The 23,611-nt window shown below is 35.7% G+C and overlaps 1 protein-coding gene across 1 annotated transcript in view; it reads right to left on the bottom strand.

Annotated features, from left to right (window-relative positions):
* The window catches only part of LOC128998304 (atos homolog protein A-like), a 76,901-nt gene extending 58,907 nt beyond the window's left edge, over positions 1–17,994 (bottom strand). Inside the window, exon 1 of the mRNA XM_054424384.1 lies at positions 17,814–17,994. The gene's annotated coding sequence lies outside the window, so the exon portion shown is untranslated. The remainder of the gene's footprint in view (positions 1–17,813) is intronic.
* Positions 17,995–23,611: the final 5,617 nt, after the last annotated feature.

A 23,611-nucleotide genomic window follows, 5' to 3' on the forward strand; every position in this document is an offset into this window, starting at 1 on the left:
TGAGAATTAAATAAAACATTGTTATTGTTTCGTCACCATTAACAACCTTCATTTTGATAGGCGATAGGTATATCTATCTGTTCCGAGTCTAGGTCTTACCATGAGAAGGTAGGATAGCATATTCCCTAATTTGGAAATCAGCTAAAAACTGAATCAAATCATATTAAAGCACAGCCTACACAACTGATCTAAATATTTATATAAACATGCTTTGTGGGATAAGTAAACTGAAACTTGATTGTGATACTAAAATCTGTAAAATGGGAATAAATTCCAACGGAATTCAATTACCAATGAGTGAATTGTCTGATAAACTCGCACAAGCAAACCATTCAAACATGACGAAATGTCGAGTTTCAATTGAACTGATACCAAATAGCTCGTGTGAATAAAGTCCCAAATGATAATAACTAATTGTTTTCCGTGAACGCTAGGGTCAATCATGTAGTTAGAAAAACAAATAGCAATGGTTCGTTGCGATTGCTCATTACTCAAAATATGCGATTTACTTTCGCTTTTTGCAACCATTTCACAAGTTGGAAAACTCTATATCATAAAATGCATTTCTCAAAGACTTTTTATTATGTCATTTAACAGGTTTGGTACGAATTGGAAGTTGGGAAGCGATCCAACAGTTGTTACATCATTTTTATTTGGATTCATTATAAACATTTATCAAACATTTATTTGTCGAGTTTTGCAATTCCCGTTGAAAATAAAAGAGTGTTGTAGTCAACTGAATATAATTTATCGCAGGATTATGGTAAGAAATCAAGTAGGCTATATTTAATTCTTTTCCGAAAAGTTCATACACGAAAATCCACTTTTCATCTTTGATAATTTTTATGTGTCCGTTTGAAGCTTAATAACAAAATAAACAATATTTATACAATCAATAAAAACCAAAAATATTAACAGTGATTACAAAAGTATTAAGGAAGCTTATTACTCTATCAAAAGGTTATGCAGCCTTTTCTAAAATGCGCTCTGGTTACATAAATTGGCATTATTTGACCAGGGGCAAAATCTGTTCAGGAGATTAGGGGATTCGTTGATTTATCAGGGACAAATCCGCTAACAGTATATACAGGGTGTCCCGGAACTCTCTACCAATATTTTAGGTCATTGCTCCTGGGTAAGAAACATACCTAAATATAATATTTAAATTGTCCGGAAGTCCTTGGTTACTCACACAGCCGTCATTTTGTTTTTTTCAGTTATTTTTTTTCTAAAGAATGGTTAAACATACGAAATGGAAACTTTGCACAAACATTTATAACAACTAGACAAAGCTACCAAAAAATTATGAAGATTTTTAAAATTCATAAAACAAAATGGCGGCCATTTAAAATTTATGTAAAATTAATGGTTTTTGAGTTATTTAAGAAACAAAATGGTGGCTGTGTGAGTAACTAAGGACTTCCGGACAGTTTAAATATGATATTTACTTATGTTTCTTACCCAGGAGCAATGCCCTAAAATATTGGTAGAGAGTTCTGGGACACCCTGTTTAGTACATTTTGTAAACCTTTCCGTCCATGCTGTCAAAAACAAATTAGGTCAGCCAATAAACTCCAACAATAACGAATTTATCGTTTAATTGGAAGCGGCAGGGACAGAAACAAAGCAGAATAGAAGGGGAGCTCTGTGAAGTATTGGGACACGCTGTATACTGTATGTGAACACTACTTGGCAATGTCGTGTAAATGCACGCGCTCAATCTGGCAACGCTTCACAGTGACGACCATTTCAAAATATTGGCAAACAAAACAGTTTCAAAATCCACTCCTTGAAGGAAAATATAAATATAAGAAACGGGTATTATTATTAGTTTTTCAAAAACGATTTGGAAACGTATGTTGGATCAAATTCAATTCAGTGCTTAAAATATCACTTGGGTGGACATATTTAACCAGCATTTTTTGACAATAAGATAATGGGTACTACAGAAACAATTGTATGGCCGGTACTTTTGTAACTTCGATTTGTAACGAATGTATGTGCACCCTTAAATGCGAAGTGCAATTACATATATTGTGTAATTTTTACACCAAAACCATAAAATTCACCTTCAGTTTAAACCCCTTCTTTTCTATACAAAATAATAAAGCACTTTTAAAGTTAAAATTATAAAAAATAAACAAGACACGTATAATGTTTTGACTACAACATGAAATTCTGTCAAATGTAAATTTGGTGGAACGTTTGTTGTAAATCACAAGTTTACATTTCTATACGTAACATAAATGGAACTTTTAGAACATTCAATGTTACTCATTCGGTTGTTTGTGCCAACAGATATGGAAGTGTACCCCATTGGAATTACAGTTCAGCTTTGATTGATCACATCTCCTATTAATGATTGTCTTGAGTAGTGTTGATATGAGTGAATCTTCAATCAATGAATTATTTACCGGTTAACTTAAGCGTTGAACCTAAGTAATTATATTTTAAATAACGTAAGGATACAACTTGAGTGAGTTCTTCAATACATATGAAGTCTTCCCTAACCGAGAAACACATCTTTGAGATTTTAAATAGATGGACCAATAGCTAGTGGACTGCAAACCACTGATTACTACATAGCTAATTCGCCATGTTGGGTTTTAAATAACATCCTTCACGCAGAAGACTAAATATCTAAAACCAGCTGCGGTCCGGAATAGAGTAAACTGTAAAATATTGTAACAAATTTACGCGAGAAATTCTTAATAGGAATGTAACTTGGTGAAGTCACCGACAAGATTTAAACAATAAAATTGTTTGAAAATGCCTTAAAACAAAAAATCATTGGAACTGATGGTTTAGAAATTATATCCGTAACTAGACTGGCTTTATGCAAACTAAAAGGATATTGTGCAAGCAAAGCATCTAATAACTCTTGTATGACTAGACGTTCATAAGATAACTAATTAGGTTAGGCTTTATTAAAATTTAACTCAATGCCGTTCAGCCCAAGTACGCGTGAACACAGAGGTGCCCATCCCCCCCAAACCCAGAGGCGCAATCCCCCCCCCAAGCCAAAGGAGTAGCCCCCCCATTTATACTGCCGTATATTTAAACCTACCTCCCCCCCGCCAATTTATCTGTAAATTTCCCCTTTACCTCATAAAACGAGCATATAAAGTATTTAGTAAAAGTTGAGGTAAAGAAAAACAAACTTTCTGATAATCAAAATTAAATGTTTAATAGTAAACGTCATCAATATGTCATTATATCTAACTAATGGACGAATTAGAAGTTTTTCAATTTTAAATTCAGAATCTGTATTATCAGCCAACAGTTACTCAGTATTGCAATAGAAAATGTCTTCAAAACGTACAACAATATACTCGGCGAATTACTCTACTCCAACACAGTACTGTAACTGTACAATAAATTAGGTGGCGTTAATTTTACGGGGCTTAAGAAATCAAACAGCTGTAAGTGCACTAATAATACTTTGGCAAAAAGTAGGCTATCTTATTTCAAAATTATAGGCAGAGTCACGAAATAGGACAGACTTTTGTTGCTCGCCACTCTTAGGCTTCCTTCTACAAAAATCGCCGGACAAAATACCCAGAATTCCTTAATTGCCACCAGCATAAAAGGTTTTTGTGATGAAGTAATCTTATAATAAATTCATTTTGATAGCCCCAGGATTGCCTCTTACGACTAATAATGGTAGAAACGCAACTTGTCAGACAATCATTAATAATATCTGTAAGGTAGAGTAGAATTTTACTTGCTACATATGTTCTGGCGGTTCTTTAACTCCACCATCGGAGGCTTACAAAAGGATCCACTTCTGGAGGTGTCGTCAGAATATGTTACAAACAGTAAACACGAAACAAGAAACGATAACAGATAGGCCTATCAATTCACGCGTGTATATTGCCGCGGGCAGGACTGGAAGTAAACTGAATCAGGTTATGACGGAAAGACGTGGTCTCTGGATTGTCGTCTGCGTTATCAAAAGCTGATATTGGACTAATTGTAGTAACGAAGGAGATGAGTGTTGAAAATATAATGGAATTCATAATTGAGTTTTCCATTCAAAATTATTGATAAATTATTCAATTTATATGCTGGATATAAATGATGGTCTCGAAATTCTACAGTACTGCGCGAAAGGAAATTTATTAAATACTTTTGAAGAGTTTGAAATTTATAAATACATAAAACTAGGGACAGCACACAATTTTTGAGTGAAAACACTTGATTAACTATGAATTCCATTATATTTTCAACACTCTTCTCAGTCATTACAATAGTGCAATATCAGCTGTTGAAAACGCAGACGACAATCTAGAGACCACGTCAGTCCGTCTCCGTCATAACCTGAATCTGATTCAGTTTACTTCCAGTCCTGCCGACGGCAATGTACACGCGTGAATTGATAGGCATATCTGTAATCGTTTCGTGTTTTGTATTAAATGTTTGTAACGTATTCTTACGACACCTCCAGAAGTGGATCTTTATGTAAGCCTGACGATAATGGAGTTTAAGAACCACCAAAACATATGTATCAAGTAAAATTCGACACTAGAATATTAAGGATTACCTGACAAGGTGTGTTTTTTTTTGTTTTCACCATTCTTAGAAGCAATATTAATTACGAATGGCAAACTGTTGTTGGTGTTGATAGTGAACTACTTAGAAACACTTTTCAGGCTGCTTATACAAAATTATACATTCATTATGATAGCTAGCAAAAAAATGTCCCCCCCAAAAGCCCCCAAAAAAAGTCCCCCCCCAAAAATTCCTGTGGCGCAAACGCGCCACAGTCCCCCCCTCTGGGCACCCCTGCGTGAACAATGCCAAGTAATAGTCTGATTGGAGTTATTTAATAAGCGGACATTACCCAATTCGTAATACCAAAACTGTTGATAATAATTGGTTTCAATTATGTCATACTCAACTCATTCTAGGATTTAAAAAGTAAAAATATGAATCATTAAATGTGGTAACTGTGATATAAGTAAATTAAGTTAATTTAAATCAAATAAATACACATATGAAATAGACCTACAAAATTGTTGGTTTTGATATAAAAATGTATAGCTATAAATTAAGAAACTTGGTATGAAAATTTTAAAACTTATTAAATCAATACAGTACTATACGGAACATATTTAAACAAAATAATACTACAAAGCCTATCAGTAATTGAAATTTAAAGAATTAATTAAAGAAGAATTGTGTACATTTAGCCACTATAAAAAATTTCCTGATAATCTAGACAACACGAAATAAATTAAAAAGAACCCCAAATATCTAAAAAAAACATTTTATACAAAAATTTAAACGAAAACCCGATAGCCACATATGAAGAAAATATTCTAAAATGATATCATGATTCAATAATGTTTATAATTACTTAACTATAATTATGGCCTGGACTGGAACATATTAGTTTGTTTTAGTAATAAAAAGGGTCAAATTGTTTTAATTATTTTACTTAATTGTTACATAAAAATAGAACAAAATACATTTGCAGTTTTCAGATGGGGTGATAAAAGTAATAATATATAAAGGGAGGTTTGTTCACGGTGGGAGGTCGCAAGAGGGCACGTGTTAAGATAGGAGGTGGTTGGCGGGAGTGAAAATTGGGTCAAGGCTAAACTAAGATGCAACCTTCATTTCCACATTTTCTGGATTGCAGATATAAAATTTTGCAAGGGCTTTATTTTTTAGTTTTAATTTTACAACGAAAATTTAAATTTATGTATTTTCACCAGTTATTATGTAAATTGTATTATTTTATTTTATTATGTAAATTTTAATACTACAGTAAAATATTACACAGTAATTGTTATTGTAATTCACTATCGATTAAAATTCTCGTGCATCAAAATTTTTGTACGGTGAATTAATTGTATACAGAAACTATAATTTTCTAAATAATATAATTACTACCACACATGAAATGTATAAAAAACACAAATAACACTTGAGTTTGAACAAATTTCAAAAATTCAGTTTCAATAAAGAACAATTTTTTAAATTTAAAATTATACGAATTATTTTTTATTTTCCTATACATTTTTTTTTACCTCCCATCTAAATTAACCTTTTCGCAACTCGAGTCTACGCACAGGCCCTGCCTATGTAGACTTTTTCATTGTTATAGAAGGTATTTTTTTGCACTTTTTCGCTTTATTTCTACAGAATATCATTTTGTTTTGTTATCTAGTTAGTAATGTTTGCTGTATTATATTTCAGTAAAAAAAATACAATGTACTTATATGTATATAATTTATGGGAAATAAAATATTATTTAATTTCATTTCACTTAATCATACGAGCAATACCCTACAGCAGCACCATTCAAATCAATGTACCAAGGGTAAAACACACTAATTTAGTGCAGGTTTAAACCGAATTTGAAGTTTAAACTAACATATAATTGAAATAACTTGTTAATACATAATATTTATATTTACAATATTTATTTTCTAACTTGCAGTGTTACAGAGTATACCAAGCGCAAGGTTAAAAGTTGCGAACTCCCAATATACAGTATAGAAATGACAAATTACTGTTAATTATTGTTGATAGTCTTTGCTGTTAATGTAAGTTTCACACGTTTTAGAGAATAGCAATAACTAAACGAAAATATGAATGATTTTTTAAAGGGACTATGATACAGTAAAAATAGTTCTTTAAACTACTATTGTATTATTTTCCTCTAAATGAAAGTCGATTTTAACCAATTGTGACCAATTTCTTACGCTTTTGTATTATTCCCCCCAAAATTAAGTGGATTTTGGCCAAGTATAGGGTGGGTACAGGAAGAGCTGTGTACACGCCTGTCCCTGACCTAATTTTGACATTGGAGGCGCCCCTCCCGCTACGACCCACTGCTAGCTGCCATACTGTACATCAATACTCCAAAATCTTGTTTACAGCATCACAGTAATGGTAGGTCTTCAATTGTACCCACTATACTGAACGTTAGTACACGGTTCAGTAATACAGGCTTTGTACGGTTATTACAACATTATGTCGCTTGTGGATAATTTACTTTTTCCCTTCATTAATTTTATAGCCTAGTTAATTACCAGGAGACCGAGCTTTGCTCAGATTTAATTAAACATTAAATTTTAAAACTATTATGTACGTTAATCATGGTGAACAAATTTTAGATAATACAAAGAAAACATTTTAATACACTTGTATAAATACATAGATTGCTATAAAAGTAACCTGTATCAGCTGTTTTATTAACTGCATTTACAAAAAGACGTATTGACGATAACTTGGGTACCTTAAAGGGCTGTAATAAATGGATTTTATCTTAACTAATCCCAGATTAACAATTTAGAAATCCCGCTATATATTTTAAACCAAAAACTAAATGATTAAATTAGGTGCAGTTTTTTTTTCAGCAAAGAGGCAATAATTAAAAATCGGTGGTGGCATTGAATCATAAATTGTAATGGAAAATTCCCTATGGTATGAGAAAAAACTAATTTAATACGATCGTTATGTACACTTATGAAAGTACAGAATGCTTAAAATAGATGTTTTCAGAGGAGGAAAATCACTGAACGAGAAACTACAAAAGTGTTTTTTTTTCACACTAGTTAAGTCACGGATCATAATTTAAATGTCTACTTGAAGACTTGGAGCGAATTGAAAGTGTCTGGCGAGATGTGAATGTGTGATATTAAGTGTATTTCATAACTGGATCACTGGAACACCCTGCATTCTGCAACCGTGAATATCACAAGCAATAGTGAAAGTGAAAGTGGCCTCGGCCTAAGCCATGGACTCTCAACCCCGAATCTAGTTTTCAGTTTTTACGATTAGTCCAGGAAGCCGAAACCCCCCGGATAGGGGTGCTAAGGACCAGGTCTTCTTCAGGTGATTCGTTTTTGCAGTAATGCAGTATAACCGCCTTGAAGTTAAACATGAGGGGTTCCACATTTAGGGAAAATCTACCAAATATACTCAAAGTCGCTACAATTCTTATACAGGGTGGCGCAATGAAAGCGACCCAAATAAGTAGTACAAACTCAATAATATTCACCCTATGGATATAAATAGCACATCAAAACACAGCTTATCTTTGCCATTTTAACTTAACAAAGTAATTTTTTCCATTTCTTGAAAACAAAATCGTGCAAGTGACATCCTTTTCCTATACTTTACATTCCTTTTTAGTCTCTTCAAAACTCCATCACTCCTCCAGCATTTATTCAGGAATCACTTTAGTTTTTGGAGAATTCTTTGGTTGCTTCGGTTCAAGGAAATCTGTGGGGTGATTTTGAAAAACCTCGAACTTCAAGTAGGTTAATAAAATAACCCCCCCCCCCAAAAAAAAAAAAATAGCCAACGTAAAGCTTTCAATAACAAAAGATTCCTAGCACATCTCTTTGGACTTACTGCGACTCGCACTCTGTTTTGGGGCAAAGTGTTTACAAAAACTTAAAGAATGGTGAAAACTAGATGTCACTATCTCTTCTCTATTCAAAATGTAGCCCGTCAAATGTTGTGGAAAATCAATGGATGGAGGTTTGCATTGAAACATTTTTAGTTGCCCCCCAAATCCCCCCTTATACTCAAAAATTTCAAAATCACAAAATGAAACTTCCTGCTAAGATTGCACGACCACCAAAAGGACATATCTGTATATTTACTTGGAAACGTATTAGAGGGGGGGTCTTGACTTTTTATTCACCCTGTGCATTGGTGAGGGACCACTAGACCAACTCGACCTAGTACGTCACTGTATTGCCAAAGCGGAGGCCAATCTAGCCCATTGCCCAATAGACTGCGCCTGCACACAGGGAAAGGCGACCCACTGACACATAACAGTTACTACACTATTAGCAGGTTCAAGTCCTAGTAACGGCCATCTGAACCCCACTACACCCGCATCTTTGCTAAGGCAGGTGCAGTAAAATTTGAACGTTTTAAAATACAAAATCCCAATGATCAAGTGCAGCATTCGAGCACTTTCAACTTTAAGATCCTAAACATCTCCCGATAGGGTTTGAAAGAACAAGTGTACGGTAGTTTTCGAACGTTTTAGAATTCAAGACCCTAATTGATCTGGAATCGAAAGAATTCAATAACAACTCCTAAAATTTAATGGTGTATTAATGGTAAATTCATGTTTAATACAAATTATACGATTTTAATCAATAATTGTTTATTTAACATTATTTCTGATTTGAAAAGAGCAGAAAGTTCGAACATTTCAATTGTTTAACAAATGTGGGAATGACGATCATGCAAAACAAATACACATACAACGATAAAAAATTGTACAAACGTATCCACCACAAATAAGCAGCGTGAAAAGATATAGTATATAACTACATAAGAGAATAAGTTGCGCGAACAAAATAATCGGACGCAAATTCCAGTTGAAGAATCACTTTAAAGGATATGTCACAGGGCAATCAACCATCCCATATTGGGATATGTCCCATGGATCACGCCGTAGTAGGAACAAGATGGGACCATAGTGGTGGAGAACTACAGTACGTTAGTGTAGCCTTCACCTAGATATAGCTGAGGTATCGCGATCCTGAGTTGCACTACTCCGAAACTGCTGTCGTTGGAAGGCCTACTGTACCTTATTTTTCCAAACGTTCCCTGCAACGAAATCCTCAAAAACACGGTTACAACATAATGTAAACACGTGAGCACAGGACTGAGATATTTTAGATTCAAATTTTAATGGTTACGAAAAATAGAAGAGATATGAATTCAATAGTAGGACCTTTTAAATAGCTTTGGGGGTTAAATAGCTTATGCGTGGTGTTATTGGCGGATATAGCCAATGTAACATAATTTATTTACAGGGGGGCGAAGAGTGTGTATAGTAACGAAATAGTGAAGTTAATATATGCAGTTTGGTCGTTGGCTGTGTTACCAAGATGACACGAGTGCAAACAGCAAACTCAGTAAATGATATTAGTGAAAAAATTGGAAGGTCTTGTTACAGACACAGCTGTGGTTTAAATTAATCAAAAGATAATCATTAGGAACCAATTAAAGCTACAAAGTATTTATTTACACGTAGGTGTAAACATATCGAGAAGTGTTTTAAAGCGTATTTATTTTAGACCTAAGCTGTATTTGGTCAATGTATGAAATCAATTGATTTAATAAACTTACATTTGTAAAGAATGAGACACTTATTTAAATCATCTTACTAGTGGCAATATTTGACAGTGTTGGTATTTCTTTGCACGGTAAACATAATATCAATGACAAGTACGTGAGCAGTTGGAGTTAAGGTATACACCGCCCAACACTAACTACGTTAAAGTTTCCGAACCTTACTGAATTCAAGAAAATCTAAAAAATGTGAGTTATTTTAACAACGGAAGGGATAATTCTTGCAATTGTTGATTTCCGGGCTAGAGCTAAAATTTAGAAAACTGGAAATTCGAAAATAGTTATTATTTAATAAAAAAGGTTTTAACATAAATACAAAATTCATAACGCTTTATAGTACTTTTGGACGGCAGTAAAATTGCCTCAAGAGAAATTTTCTAACAGAGACTTCTGGCGGTAAGCGAAATCCCCGAGCACGGACTTGCAGTCCATTCGACGATGTAATCATGGGTGCCCACAGGGGGGGGGGGGTGCAAGGCTAAAAAAAGAAATAAATTTAATACCCATAATGTTCTGTAATCACTTGGGTTTTAATAAATTCATAAAAATAAGTGAATAATGGTCATTTTTAAAAATTGTTTTTTTGATGTTTAAATCAAATAAGTTGTTGGCTCACTGTTCATTAACAAACTTGTACTTAAACAAAACTATTCAGAAAACAACACCTCAACTTTCTAGCTGTTATCTAGGCTGTAAATTTATTTTTCTTTATAATCGTTCGGCATGTGGATTAAACCATAAAATATATACATATTAACGGCAAAAAGCTTATTAATTTTTGTTAGCATAAAAACGATGACTATCCTCCTTGACGCACAATATACTATTATGTTTTGGTCGGTTCTTCTATGTACGTTTTAAAACACTATATTTTTAGAAATTTTCCCGGAGAAGGCCCTGGACCCCCGGGTGTTCGTTAGAGTATATATTGCACCTGTTCCAAATCTTGCGGGCGCCCATGGATGTAATTATTATACAATTCACGCTTTATTATTTTCTTTACTTATTTTAGGAATTTGCATTTTATTATTGTCTCGTTCTTTCTCGTTACTGCCTGATACTGTTAACTGTCACTGTGTGTGTAAATTGTGTAATGTTAATTCGTATCGATACTGTTAATTGTGGAAATATTTGAGTTGTATTGAAGGCTTTAGGATTTTTAGAAGGCCCGGGCCATATTTAGTCTACAGTATAACAGAACGGTAGCGGTTCTAGGATCCTGTCAAGGGCTACCGGGAGTGCCCACAAAGAGCCTCTGGCTGGGGGTTCTCCTTCGGAAAATTTGGTATATTTAAAGCAGTTTGGTGACTTTCTAAAGCAATTTTTAACGTCTTGTACGATGAAAAGTTTGCTTAAGTTTCCAAGGTCCAATTGGGGGCCTATGCAACCACCACTGTAACTCAGCCATTGCAATCAGAAGCCAGTAATTGTTGAAAAAAGTCAGTTGCTTTTTGATGCTTCGAAACTGGACCCAGTTGCCCTTTATCCTACGGCTTATAATACACGTTCCTGGCTGAAGAACAACCAATCCTAGCCAATAAAAACAATAGGCGCCACAATCCTTTCTACTAATATTTTACTCATCCAAGTAAAATACGCACCTTTGTGTCAGTCACTTGCCTCACTGACAGCGGCATACCTTCTGTGCGTATTTTAAACTAAAAGAATACAGAATGAACGTAGTATGGAGTGAATGATCTGTGTAGTAGTTACAAACAGATCAGCTCAATAATTCAGCATAATTTATTTAAAGGTCAAAGTAATACTTTTACGACTGTAACTGTGATCCTGGTCACAGCTGCACTTGGATCGCCAATTACAAAATGCCTTTGGCATTAGTATACGAAAAAGGCAGAACAAGGAAAGTTCAGCAATAGTTAGTTCTCTAGGTCTAGGACTAGGACTGCGCAATGACGTGCCAAGGCTATCTGACCTAGGGCAGCTGCGCACTTGGCGGCCGCTAGCCAAGGACTCGACCCGCGCCTGCGCACATCTTCCAGTGATAAGCACGCGCACTGAGATCTATACCTCGATACAGGTTATACGAATCTCGATATCACACGAGACGACGAGACGCAATAATAACTTAAAATTGACATTGAAAGTTCAAGGTTGAAGTTGTACCTTTGTATTGTATTACTGTATGTTGTACTTTGTATTGTACTCAAGCAAAACCTCATTTGTATATGGAGATTTAAGGGAAGTAGTGTACTAGTACGGTGTATGTACTAAAGATGATTGTAGCTTTATTCGTTCTTCGCTACACGGTAAGAATTCAGAATAAAGCGGGATGTTTAATTTGAAAGTTTACTCTTATCTACCGGTACCAATTTATCAACCACATGAAACTGCACAATATTTAAGTACCTAACGAGAAAATATTTTAGGCGTTTACAGGAAATTTGTAACTTTTAATTTCATTATTGCAGGAAAAACGCTGAAAATAATGATTATCGGGTTTAAACGATAATGAGATGACTTGGTACACTTTACAATTCACTTACTACTTAGTACTTTTACATATCATTGTGTACCGTATTCAGGAAACCAATCGCAAAAAGTATCAAGCTCTAATAGCCAATAACATTTTACATTTTATATTGTAGGGAAAATTCGCAACCTTTAGTGCAACAATGAAAACTCTTTGTCCATGAGAGAAACACGTTTAAACTAATTTCAAGAGTCCCTGAATGTATAAAAAATAATTTTACACATTGATTGATAAATGGTTTATTTAATTTTAAGTACCGGTAATCAACAATAATAAAGAAAAGAGTTATTTCAAATTTTTTCTGAAAACTAACTAGGCTAGGTCAATAAAGACATTTTTATTCAATTGTTTTACCTAGCTTGGAAACAAAGTGAAACAGATAAATTGACTAGGATCACAGTGATGAAAATTCTCAAGTACGTTTCAAAATGTAAAATCGGTTTAATTACACCTCCTCAACATAAACACAGTAAAGTAGGTAAATGGAAACAATGCCATGCAGTGTTGGATAAATCAGCGCTTTTTGACATTCGGCCAAACCACTGCGCCGCTATATCACTGATATTCTAATAACCCAATTTACTATGCAGGACTACAAACATAGTATAGTACATTACTTAGTACATGGTATCTAATTGTGCCAACGATCCAACATTCAGCGCATTCCTACGTACTTAGATGATCCACAGCCCCACTAACCCCTAAACTTGGACTGAAGATTTATTTATAGGTTTTGAAGACTCCTTGCACATAAATAATGTTCACTGTTTTAATACTATTCCGTATTTACTATACACATGTAATAAGATGGCCCAAAAATCAATATGCAAAGAGGCAGAATATCTCTTAGGCTGCAAGAGTTTGGTGGATGTACACACGAGACCTACACTCGTGTGTCGTGATATTGATGTAGTAGACGTAAATGTATTTGGCAACTCGCCAGTCGCCAATGAGAGCATAGATACACGTATTTACATTGAACTAATACGGACACACTCTATATTATGGTAGCCCTTTATTATAGCTATTTAATATGGTATATATATGTAAATTATTGTATGGTATTGCAAGTAAAATATTGTTAGATTGTTGTAAATTTTGTATTGGACAACCAGGAAGGATCAAAACAAAATATTAATGGATTACATATCTAGGAATTAGGAATGTCAAAAAGGAAAACGAAAACACTATTATAACAACAAAATTTTACCCCGATTTATGTGGGGGAAAAGACAAGACCAAAACCTAAAAGTCTTTGTAACTATAACCATTGTACAGTGCTTTTTAAAACAAGTATTTTTTTTTTCATTGAAGTGCTAAAACCTAACATTTAAATTCCCATTTTATTCCATGAAACAAAGTAAATGGTCGTATAATGGTGTATTTTGCTCGCTAATAATTGTATTTTGATCAAATTAAGCAAATGTATTTATTGTTAAAATATTACAAAAATACCCCCACCGCAGCAAACCAACAGGTTAAGCGAATTTCCATTTGATTGATTGGATTTTGCCTTAAATGTTTTCTTAAACGTGTCAGATTTATTCCCTATTTAAATAACGTTTAGGTTTAACGAGTACCTACTTAGGTTTTTTGCTAAAGGAGGGTAAGAAAGTGTGTTTTTGATTAAATTTTAATAGCTTTAATATAAAATAAATAAATTGGCCAGGATTGATCAAAATATATCCATAAATAAGCACTACAACGGCGTATTTATTCTTAACAAGAATAACATGGGAATATTTAAATTTAAAATTTTTTTATACTAAATTATTTTTTTTAAGCTCTACAAAATTGTTTGTACAAACAACAAACAAACAAACAAACAATTGTACAATCTAAACGGATGGTGTTTTTAGCCTCTGGACATAATAAATCGGTCCCGGGTACAGGTCTTACCATGAGACCTACGGTATTAGCTCATTCCCTATTTGGGAAATTCCCTAAAATAAACACGTTTTCCTTGCCTGTAGCAGCAAACATTAGTACCAAATAGAAGATAATAGATTGAATAGAAACAATATAAGCTTTTTTTCTTGTGGCACATGTTAGAATAGCGAGAACTGGAGCTCTTCACATTTAAAACTGCCAAATGTGTAACTAAGGAGAAGGAAACAAATATTATCTGGAGAAATTATCGATGATAATGAAGTGACAGAAGATTTAGTTGACCAGGTCCAAGATTACATACAGTCACACAATAGTTGCATAAGCTTCACTTGGTAGTCTTCCTTCAAAATATGCCAAGACAGTGATGTAACTACAGTACAATTGGCTACATCACATCACCAACATCCACCTTCTCAATCCAACCAAACATGTTCCGGTATTATAGATGAAAGTAAATACAAAATGATCAAAGAAAATAACTGTATACACCAACTGACACAAGTTAGACAATACATTCCTAAATGATATTTATAGTAAAATATCTCCACCGCAGCACACTGGCAAACGAAGTAAATTTCAATTTGCCTGATTGGATTTTTTTTAGCGAATTTCCCTATGGGGAAGTAGCTATTACCGTAGGTGGCACGTCTTAAATCTTAAATGTAGGATACAGTTTTTTTTTTTAATTTCCTCTGTAGCAATTTTAATTTTCTCTGTTTTACAGCAATGATTCAATATCCAAGATTATTTGCTTTTTTAAGCTCTACATGAATGTAGAGGTAGGCTCTACATGTAATGAAAATCAGGCATTTTCATGTTTTAAGGGTAAATGTTTGAAAAAAAAAAATTTTTTTTTACAATTTAAAAAGAACACATTACTCAAATCCCATGACTCGATTTTGCCGGTTCGCAAATTAAAGTTTAACCTTCCCTGCACCTTCAAGCCAAATTTCATCAAAATCGGACCAAAATTACTCGAGTTATCACGATTACGGATACATAAATATAAAAATTTAAACAATCATGTTATTGGCATGTGAACTAAATTATTATACATCAGCCAGCCTGTACTATCAGAAACAAAATTAACAGCATGCATTCAATTTTGGACAATGCAAATTCTTTAATCTGCTGTAAGTTAGGCTTATTACCTCACACTGCAACTAGTTGTTCTGTTTATGCCTAATGTACATCTATATGGCCGTGCTAGGCTATATAAATTCATCATATGTGAAGGAAGTTGGTAAAACTTTAACTAACTTAAACTTAAACCCTTTTGATGCTTAAATTTTATTGTTATTTTCAAAAAAATGCTAGTAGAGTTATTTACTTATTTTGTCTGAAAAGTGCTAGGCTTGCCATGGGGGCAAAGTCTAGTATGAGAAAAAATCGGTAAAAATAAAATGTTTCATATCAAGAGTCCAAAGGAACGATAAGTTATATTGGGCCTCAATCGTAGGCTATAAGGAACATCACCGTTTTGTAACAACAACCGAGTCAACCAATATGCCCATTTAAACTCACAAGATCGAAAGTGGCGCCGGCACGATATATTGTCGCTTAGCACATTTCGGATGAAACACGAACAACGATATTTTATTCTGCAGCACTTTTCAGGAAAAAGATGCACAACGATATAACACTGAAAGGGTTAATGCAGTCTTTTAAAATTGATGAAAGATAAAGAAATGATAAAGAAATAATAAATAGCCTAACAAAAACATTCATAAAGTTGATTTTTTTATTCTATCCTTAGTTTTATATAAAATTGTTAGGACTAAAAATGGAAGAAAGTAAAAATTTTATAACCATAGGCATATATGCAGTTATTTATGAATAACTTAAGTAGAGTTAGCCTAGTTTGTTTTGTTAACTTTCATGAAATATATGTGGTTAAATATTGATAGTTTCATTTTATTAAACATCAATAAAAACGTAAACAGATCATAAGTTAGCTCAATTTGATGTTAGCATAATGAAATTGTAGCCATTTGTAGAAAAAAACCCCCGAACCGAATCAAAAGCGATGTATTGATATTTGAACTGACAATAGGCAGGTTTTCTGCGGAACTGTCCAGGAGTTATGTTTTTACCAAACTTTAAGTCACATATTTTGTTTACCTACCTCCGCAGTAGAATGGTTTGATGGAAATATGACAGCTTCTTTTATTTTAAATAATAACTTACCGGTAATTCTATTTCAACATCACACTAACTCAAAACAAACAATTTTACATGTGGTCTACTCTAATAACAATAACTGATGTCTAACATATGTGACCTTTTTTAAGGGCAAATAAACAATTTCTTTTACCAAGAAGATTTAAAGTTGCTAATCCCAGGCTCACTTATTGTGATCGAATGTAAACTTATGATCCCTAAAAAACGGCATGGCTAAAAATGGAGAAAAAGGAGTAGGCCTACTCTGGTACACCCATATACAGCGCACTGCGGCGGTTTAAATAAATAAATAGATAAGATATGTGGCTTCCGTATAATAGGCCTACCAAAGTACCAAAAAAAGCCTCAAGTGACAAATAAAATATCAACTTACTTTGACAGTTACAACTAGCCTAAGTTAGGCATATTTAACTTATAACCTACTATAATGGTTCAATGTGTAGGTGTCAATTAAATTTTAATGCGGTTTATGAGGCTAAACAAAGGAATATAGGCCTAGGCTTATTAATGAAACCTTTTAAGCCAATTTTGATTTCCATTTGTTTGTGTATTACTTGATTAGTTGTTAATCTTTTGCTTTATTTTGAAAATGCCAATTGCAATGAAAGCCTTGCTCAAAGGGAAATAAATATTATCATTCTGAATCTCTCATTATATGTTACCTAAGCCTATCATTTATAATTTCAACTCCATGATACCAATACACTTGCAGCTTGAGCTGGAGGCATAGGTATACTTACATATTGTACTGTTTATAATCCTTAGACATTTTTGCTACTACATAAACTATTAAGTCACGAACTTTAAGTCAATAATGCTTGATGATTGAACTACTAAATTAGGACTGAATCCAAAACATATGACACAGTTATGTGGTGAAAGTAGAAGTTGTCTTAGATTTACTTCAAAATTGTATTTGGCATCAATTTTTACGTTATTTGCATTTTAAATTTTCATTAAAATTACCTACATTAGTTCATACAATGTTAAAATAAGGCGATTTCAATCAATATATAATCATGTTGCCATCATTTTCGGATGTTTCCATAGGCTTTTGTTGCTGACTGTACAAGACCAGCTGATTTCCCCGAAGTGTCAACTACAATAACAAACATGGATATTTCATTTTACTTACCGAAACGGATTGTCAACTGTTAACTTTTGATGTAAAGAAACAAGACGAAAAATTCAGATTCATTATGAACAATACTTTGCTGCTTATGGCAGAAGCTATGTTTGCTAAATTGTCAAAGATGCGACAGACTGCCTGACAGCAGCCTACACTACACACACAAAGAACACTTATTACAGCACGAAACGACGAAACAGACGTTCGGTTCAATGTTGCTGCTTGCTGTTGCCAGGCAGATCAGTTGTTGCCAGTACCAACAGCATAAACTTGAAAGCTAAAATTACCTGCTCTCATATCTTCCCGTTTTCATAAAAGTAAATGTATATAGCACCATGACCTCACCTCGTAGGCTAATCTATGAAAATGTATACTCACGAAAACCTAGTAAGTTAAGCTATATAAAATAGTGTCACTTTTCCTTGATCTGACATATAATTTTTATTGTTGTAGTCTAAAGCAAATTTATTTAGAGTAGTAAATACATTTTATCGTCGTTGTTATCCATACCATCACCAGATAAATCTTCAGCATATCCCAACATTTTATAATTTTATCTCAACACTTTGTTATACACTTTCCTTAGTTTTTAATGAATGCCAACACACATTTATCTGAGGTGGCAGGTTGATACGCTTTCTCCCGTCAAGATGCCCCCCTGACATCCTACAAACTCCAGTTTTCACCAGAGGTTGTTGTAGCACTCCTGGTACGTTCCCGCGTTAACCAGCCACCACGCACGCTACAAGATTATCAACAAGATGCCACCCGACTACCTGCCATCACGTGGTGGCGGGTTAACGTCACGGCCGCCTTTAACTACAGGCCGCGGTCTGGTAGAATTGGCAACGTCGCAAGTGGTGTTGTTTAGTGACAGACGTCCCATAAGATAACATGGCAGACAGGTGACATCAGCTCATTAATTCGCAATTTATTGATTTAAATTTAAATTTATGAAGATAAATTTATTAAAATATTGAAAATAAAACATAGAGAATTGAAGGGATGTTAAAGGTGGCCGTGGTTAACGTGCACGCTCATAAACAGGCCCGCCTCCCAACAACGTGCCAATACAACAACACACCACCACACAATTTTCCGAAGTGGTTTGTTATCGTTCACTCTCCCGTCTAGGTGCTGCCCCCATCAACCACTACTTGTGCGCGTGATCTAGGTAGGTGTACTAGGTGTGTGATCTTCATCTTGACTACTCCTTCGTTTTGGTGGCAGATTGTCGGGGTTGCATGGGCTTAACACGTCCCTAGGATGTGCCCTGCGATGGTGTCTCAAACCTTCTATTATTATTACAGAATAATACAGAGTGCGGCAGAAGGGATTAATCAGAGATTGATTTAGGGAAACTCACATTCATGTTGCACTCAGAACGAGCATTTCCCTGTTGAGTTTTGAGTCAAATACAAGATTGTGATTATCGTATTCCTGGTTCTAACTACTGTAAGTAAGTAAGTAGTATTCTTTTGTACGAACTGCAAAGTGTTAAACATTTCAGTACAACCATAGAGCCATAGATAAAACATACACTCATCGAACAGATGTAAATAACAATCCCTAGCAATCTTCCAACCTTCCTCCCTATATATAGTTTAAATTCCAAGGTGGGATAAGTTCGGAATTGCTTGTTCGATTACGCTTATATTTACAAAAAGATTCCTTGCTCGGAGCTCGGGACAAGCGGTTAACGCTCCTGGCTCTGTTTTTCTACTTGAGGTCTTCTGCACTTAACGGATCGACAATAAAGAGCGAACTAATATTCTGAAAAGAGAAGGGATGGCTCAGGCTCAGACAAAGGGTATAAGATATCAAATCTTCAACAATCGGACCCACGTTATCATCATTGCCATATTTGTTTTCTATATGTAAAGAAAGGTGCGCTGCGGGCGAACCACAGTTCGGGACGGAGTGCTGTGGGCGAACCACAGTTCGGGACGGAGTGCTGTGGGCGAACCACAGTTCGGGACGGAGTGCTGTGGGCGAACCACAGTTCGGGACGGAGTGCTGTGGGCGAACCACAGTTCGGGACGGAGTGCTGTGGGCGAACCACAGTTAGGACGAATTATTGACAACAACAACTAATTGCCGTGGTCAAACCACAGGGAATTAAAGCTAACTAAAGCTAATTGCTGTGGGCGAACCACAGGGAATGGGAATTATCGCTAACTATAACTAATTGCCATGGGCAAACCACAAGGAATTATCGCTAACTAAAGCTAAATGCTGTGGGCGAACCACAGGGAAAAGGAATTAAAGTTAACCATAACTAATTGCTGTGGGCGAACCACAGAGACTAAAGATAAATGCTGTGGGCGAACCACAGGGAAAAGGAATTAACGCTAACTATAACTAATTGCTGTGGGCGAAACACAGAGAATTATCGCTAACTATAATTAATTGCCGTGGGCGAACCACAGGGAACTAAAGCTAACTAAAGCTAATTGCTGTGGACGAACCATAGGGAAAGGGAATTAAAGTTTACTATAGCTAAGTGCTGTGGGCGAACCACAGGGAACTAAAGCTAATTGCTGTGGGCGAACCACAGATAGGATCGGAGGATGCTGCGGGCAAACCACAGTTAAGGATGGTTTACATCGATATTTACACAGATTTCATAAATAAGCTAGTATCATGATTATTTAATCAGATTACTCGTCCTGATGTGAGATGTCGCACAGTATTTACCTGTTTACACTACTGATTATTCGTCACAAAAAACGATATATATTTTTGATTTTAGACGTTTAATTAAGATAGAACTACACTTGATGTCGCACAGTATTTACCTGTTTACACTACAGATAATTCGTCACACAAAACATTAGCTAACTCCCATTATGATAACTTTGATTATAGCCGTTAAGTTAATTAAAACCACACAACACACAACATACTACTGTAAACCATACACCGGGTTTTTTTTTTAATATGTTGGTAGAGAAGTTTGGTTTACTAATATGACTAAAACAGCTAAATGGTTTCAGGTTCCTCCTCTGTGGGAGGATGAGAGTGACGGTAAATTCCTTTTGAATGTAATTACTGTTCAATCAAGTTCAATAAATAATTACAAGTAAAAGTATCGAATTATGTGAGGGACAAAATGTCAATGTATGTCTGCAATGATGTTTACTCTCGATCAATACTAAATATACGAACAATTAGCGCAAGCAAGTTTTACGTTAAGCTGACTTTATCAGAATGTTCAATGAAACTTGAACTTGTACTAGACTTGAACGAACGGTACGACAAATGTCTAATTCAAAGCATGGTGATGACTACCTTACACAGAGTCGTGGTCCTTAGTCCTCGTGGAACCGTGCATGGTTGACAGTCGTCTGTCTCGTGTACTCGTAGTGGATAGACGCTTTCGACCGACTCCCTGACTCGACTGTCTATGGCGCAGAGCGCTCGGCGCTGTGCGAATGGAAGCCGCCGACTCAAATGTTGGCGGGATTTACAAATTCACATTCATGACATTGCATTGGAGCTAAATCGGCACCTTTCACAAAAAATCTCATGGCAAAATTTAACATGTTACAGAGGATAATACAGGTAACGTGCAAAAGGCATAGTACTGAAATGAGAAACAAGACGCATACAAATCATAATAATATGACATAGTGATAATATTAATAAATAGTGCATACAATTGTGAGTGAAAATCAGACTCTAAGGCCCTGTTCACACGAGCGACATATCTAGCTGACTAGGCTGTGGCTAGGTAAGCCCGACTGGGTAGCGGACCAAAGGATCAATTGGAGCCGTTCACACGAGCGTAGGGCGACGACTAGCGAGCCGTGTTCGAGCTTTGTGTCCCAAAACATAGTCGGGCCCCGCTTCCCAGTCACTCATGGCAGCTACCCAGTAGCGGCGTAGCACACGTAGCCTTATGGGAACGTTCACACGAGCAATTGGGTAGTCGCGCTGCAGCTCGCATTCTTCCCTTTGTTCTCATTGTGCACCAGTGATGGATCCGAGTGGTTTTGATATCGATATTTTCATCTAGTCCGTGGACATGTCGCTCGTGTGAACCGGTGTATCCTGTGGTACGCTACCCAGTCGGGCTTACCTAGTCACAGCCTAGTCAGCTAGGTATGTTAATGTTGCTCGTGCATACCGGGCCTCAACATACCAAAAAAAAAAGAACCTAGCATTACAAGAAAAAGTGCAGGTGATGGTTAACAAGCAAAGACATACAACTGAAATGAGACACAAGATGCATTTGCATACGGTACATAATAAACAGGACATAATAACAATACTAATAAATAGTACATACAATAGTAACAAGTAGACTCTGACCAAAAAAAAACACAAGAACAGGGTCAACATGAACAAGAGATAATGTATTCAACCAAGCTTGATCATAACAAAAACACAAGGTGCAACACAACGTTGACTCACTACATGCAAGACTCACAACACTCAAAAATGCATCTCTTCTGAAGACAGCATGACCATCTCCGAAGAACTCCAGGTGGGCATTGTTTTCGAGACGCATTAGACGAGGTACAGGACTCTGGTACATGTAGGAGGTAGAGTAGTGCAGCTTGGCAAAGACGTTCTGTTCCCGTGTTCTCTGAGGAACCTGGAAATTCAACATCTGGAGAATCTCAGAGCAGTCCACCAGGTAGTTGACAATTTAGTACAGGAAAATCAGGTCCAATAATGCAGTTTGTCTTGATGAAAAGGGCAGCGACTGTAGTTGAGCTGCAACCTGATCAGTATTTACATCTGTATAGCGAATCCCTGCTCAAACACCAACCAGGCAAAGGAAGTGCTTTTGGACCATTTCCAAGGAATTAATATGGCCAACTTGGAATGGAGACCATACATTGGAGCAGTATTCGAGAATAGATCTCACCAAGGATACATACAAGATCTTCAAAGTATTGGTAGAGAAAGCACCACTCTTTGAAATACAGACAATGAAACCCAGAGTACACAATTGGCCTTCTTGTATATTCTCTGTATGTGTTCACCTGGGTCCAAAGTAGGGGTTATGAACACTCCAAGATCTCTAGCCCCATATACTCTTTTTAGCTGAATGCCTAGAATTGTGTAGTCGTAGACAAGCAAGTTCTGAGATTATCCAAATGACATAACTACACACTTTCCAGCATTAAGTTCCATTAAGTTGTTGGTGCACTACATGCCAACGGTATTAAGGGCTTCTTGGAGTTCGTGCTGATGTTGCAGAGAAGACACTTTCCTGTAGATCTTGATATCGTCTGCGAATAAGAGATACTCGCAGCTCAGCTCAACGAGTCTCCAACCAGTGACGTAGCCAGGGGGTCCTGGGGGTCCGGACACCCCCTTCCGGTCTTAAATATAATATTTTTTTGTTAAATTAAATGTAAAATGATATAATCATACTGTATTGACGTTGGGTCATTATTTCCAATGCCAAGAGAGCTAAAAAAAATACAGTTTTAGGGCCTATATTTTAAAAAATTTTCCCGGACCCCCCTTTTACCTGGGGGGTATGGGATACCCCTCGGTCGGTCGACCCCCTATTTCGAAATCCTGGCTACGTCACTGCTCCAACGTCATTGAAAAAAAAATTCTGAACAAGAATGGTCCCAAGTGTGAACCCTGTGGCACACCAAAAGTCACCTGAATCGGTTTGGAGATGTTGGATGAAAGCTTGACTCTGAGTGTGCGTCCCTGATAGGTAGCTGTCAAACCATTCCAAAAGAGGGCCGGTGATACAGATTATTGCTAAATCTGTAATTGGAAAAGGTATTTTATGGGCCAAAGAGTGGAAATTTCTAGGGTGATAACACGGTTTG

This window comes from Macrosteles quadrilineatus, unplaced genomic scaffold (genome assembly GCF_028750875.1).
Source record: "Macrosteles quadrilineatus isolate MER2022 unplaced genomic scaffold, UCM_ALF_1.0 Scaffold_7__1_contigs__length_78375512, whole genome shotgun sequence".
NCBI classification, from domain to species: domain Eukaryota; kingdom Metazoa; phylum Arthropoda; class Insecta; order Hemiptera; family Cicadellidae; genus Macrosteles; species Macrosteles quadrilineatus.